Source organism: Nannospalax galili, unplaced genomic scaffold, assembly GCF_000622305.1.
Source record: "Nannospalax galili isolate Female #2095 unplaced genomic scaffold, S.galili_v1.0 scaffold410, whole genome shotgun sequence".
Taxonomy (NCBI): domain Eukaryota; kingdom Metazoa; phylum Chordata; class Mammalia; order Rodentia; family Spalacidae; genus Nannospalax; species Nannospalax galili.
The window spans coordinates 1,456,623-1,460,307 of NW_008329143.1; the positions used below are offsets into that span (position 1 = coordinate 1,456,623).

The following is a 3,685-nucleotide window of genomic DNA, read 5'->3' on the forward strand; positions in this document are numbered from 1 at the left end:
TACTATGTAGCCTGGCTGACCTGGAACTTGCTATGTAGACCAGGCTGACCTCAAACTCATAGAGATCTGCCTGTCTCTGCCTCCCTAGTATTAATTCTTCTCTTACTTTTTGGATATAAAGAACTTCTTCCCAAAGAACAGTCTCTGGAAAATCTCTAAGTTAAAATGTAAGAACTGTGATGTGGCTCAGCCATAGAGCACTTGCCTAATAAGCATGAGGCCTTGGGTTCCAATCTCCAGCCTCTATGTCTCCAAAAAGAAATGGACTTTCTAGTTGCAACAGGGACTTTCTTCCTCAATGCAAACAGGACTGAAGGAAGATTAAAAAGGAATTCACTTTCTATGTGATTCAGTGCCATCTAATATTTTAATACCTTTTTCTCATCTAGCACTTAAAGTCATCTCACATCCCACGGCTGACAAGAAGTCACATTCTATGATGCAGAACAGATAGAACACTTCCACCTCTACCACTCTCTAGCCTCAGCTTGCCTCTCTGTAAAATGGGATACTCAAAACTCCACTGAGGGTTGCTATCAGGATTAAATGAGATGTCATGTGTGTTATGTGTGTTGTCCCTGGATTTTTTTTTTTTTTTTGGCTCTGAGGTTTACCATCTGGGCTCTACCCTTAGTGAGTGACCTTACTTCCTGAGGTGTTTTGACTTTATCATCTCAGTAGAAGAACTTGCTTTGGAAGGTTGCAAAGTGCTTTTTTCAAGTTTTTTGTGTTCTTAGAAAAGGGTCTCACTATGTAGTCCAGGCTGGCCTCAAACTTTCAATCCTCCAACATTTCAGCCTCCCAAGTGCTTGGATTATGGGTGCATGCCATCACACCAGACTTTAACAAATATTTATTTATCATTACTATTCAAGACAAGCTCTCACATTATAGCCCAATCTTCCTGCCTCAGTCTCCCAAGTAATGGGATTACAGGCATGCACCACCATGCCTGGCTTTACAAATATTTGTTGAGTACCTAATATGTGCTGGATACAACTCTCCTCGTTAAGGATATAGTAATAAAGAAACATTCAAGGGGGCTGGAGAAATGGCTCAATGGTTAAGAGCACTGACTGATCTTGCAGACGACCTGGGTTTGATTCCCAGCACCCACATGGCGGCTACAAACCCTCCTTAACTCCAGTTCCAGGGGAATCCGATGCACTCTTCTGACCTCCGTGGCATTGCATGACATGGGTGCACTCACATGCATGCAGGCAATACACTCACACACATAAAATAAAAATAAATAAAATATTTTTTAAAAAAAGAAAGAAACATTCAAAAGCTCCTGCCCTCAGGGAGATTATATTCCTCTGAGGGAAGAAAGCAAAGTACAGAACAGGACAAACAGAACACAGTATAGTAAAAGTGCACTACAGAAAAAAAAGGGGGCAGGATCCCACATCACAAGATGCAATCTAGGTGAGGAGGCACCCACTTTAGTCCTTGCTACTTGAGTCCAAAGGGGGAGGACTATCTGAGCCCCCAAATTCAAGGCTAGCCTGGGTGAAATGTTGAAGCTTTGTCAAATAAAAATAAAACAAGGGGGCTGGGGAGATGGCTCAGTGGTAAAGTTCTTGCTGAGCAAACATAAGGACTTGAGTTCAGATCCCCAGCACCCATATAAAAAGCTGGGCTTCGAGCCAGGCATGATGGCACACACCTTTAATCCCAGCACTTGGGAGGCAGAGACAGGCAGATCTCTGTGAGTTTGAGGCCAGCGTGGTCTACATAGTGAGTTCCAGACCAGCTGGGGCTACAGGGAGACCCTGTCGCAAAAAGACAAAAAAAGAAAAAAAATGATGAGTTTGAGTGCTTTCCCTGCATGTATGTAAGTGCATCAGGTGTGTACAATGCCCACAGAGATCAGAAGAGTGTATCAGATGCCCTGGAACTGGAGTTACGAATGGTTATAAGCCACTGTGTAGGTACTTAAAATAATAAATAAAATATTTTTTAAAAAAGAAGTATCAGGGCAAACTGAGCTTCATAAAAAAAAGGCTGGGTGCTTCAATGTGTGCCTGAAATTTCAGTGTCCAGGGCACAGAGGTAGGAGGAGTTCTGGGGCTCACTGGCCACCTAGTTTGGCAGAATTGGTGACTTCCAGGTTCAGTGAAAGACTCTGCCTCAAAAAATAAGGTAAGGCAGACATGTGTCTGTGATCCTAGCACTTGAAAAGCAGAGGCAGGTGATCTCTGTGAGTTTAAGGTCAGTCTGATCAACATAGCAAATTGTAGGCCAACCAGGACTACAAAATGAGGCCCTTTCTCAAGAAAACCCAATAATAATAATGATGATGAAAAGGTGGAGACCAATTAATGCAGATCCAACATTAACCTCTGACCTTCAGCTGTACCATCATAAACATACACACAAACACGAGCACACACGTACTCCAAAAAAGAAAGAAAAAAGGATCAATCCAAGGATGGCATCCCTGATAAGCTGGCATTTGGGTGGTGTCTGAGGAAGGGAGGTGGTTTGCGTGTCAGGTGGAAGGCAAATGTAGGGGCCTTGGGTTAAGTGGGTTTTGATTTAGAGGGAAACTTAACCACATTGTCTAGCACATGATAAATCATGAAGCTTAAGTACTAATAAGCCTTATCAGTCAGCATTGTCTTCCAGGAGGACCAAGGTAGTCAGGTTGAAGGAAGACATACAAGTCCTCTCTGCCCTGCCCTGATAGCCACTGAGCTTGACTTACTGGAGGGCAGCGAGGACAGGAATGGCTGGACATTCCTGCATTCCTGACCTACCCATCCCCTCTCAGATTCCTGTCCCACCCTGCATCTTGCTGGGCAGAAGCATGAGGGTGTTGAAGGAATGGGCAGGGCTCCTGCCCACCCTGAACTTGGAGAGGGCCAAAGAACAAACAGCAGCAATACTAACAACAGTTACTGCTATGGAACCCTAGCTGCATGTCAGACCAAGCACTGATGTTGGGTGTTTCTGATTGGAATCACCTCATGCGATTCCTTTGGGTCCTTTGGAAGAAGTCAGGTACAAGAGCGTGTGCTCTTAACCAGGGCTCTCTTTCTGTTCTCTGACAGACTAGCCAGTCAGCCCTGGGGCTCTGAGAAAGCAATCCTGCAGCTCTTGTTTGCCAGCTCTGCAGCTGACACAGGCCTAGGCAGGCCCAGCCCCCTCCTTGGTGACTAGGGATGTTTCAGTGAAAGATCAGGTTTTGCCAGGTCTAGAATGGAGCTTAGTCAGGACTTTTCTCAGGACCTCTGGGGCTGGGCCTGGCCCTTAACTCATCCTCTAGCTCAGGTGTGGAGGAGGATGCCCAGGACTGGCCACCCTGGGCTCCACCCTTTACCTCTGTGACCTCATCTTCTACCACCCTGGCTCTTCTTCTGTTCCAGCCACACTGGCCTCCCCGCCGAATCCCTCCTGCCATTCCTGCATCATCAGAGCCTTTGTACTTGCTGAGTCTTTGCTCACACTACGCCTTGTCAACAGGGCCTTCCTTGGCTACTAGAACTGGGTCTTCACATCAGTCCTTCTTCTTTTTGTCCTATCCCTGCTCTGTCTTCTCTGTAGGACTGCCTTTTTATTGCATGGCATATTTTACAGATGTATCTTGTCAATGGTCTGTCTCCCATTGAAGACGCCCTTAACGCTGGGCAGAAGGGGTTTCTGACTTGTGTTTTATTTTTAATTAAAAAAAATTCATTAT

The 3,685-nt window shown here is 45.3% G+C and overlaps 1 pseudogene; it reads left to right on the forward strand.

Moving 5' to 3' along the window:
- The window catches only part of LOC115070465, a 6,699-nt pseudogene extending 3,616 nt beyond the window's left edge, over positions 1 to 3,083 (forward strand).
- The last annotated feature ends 602 nt before the right edge of the window (positions 3,084 to 3,685 follow it).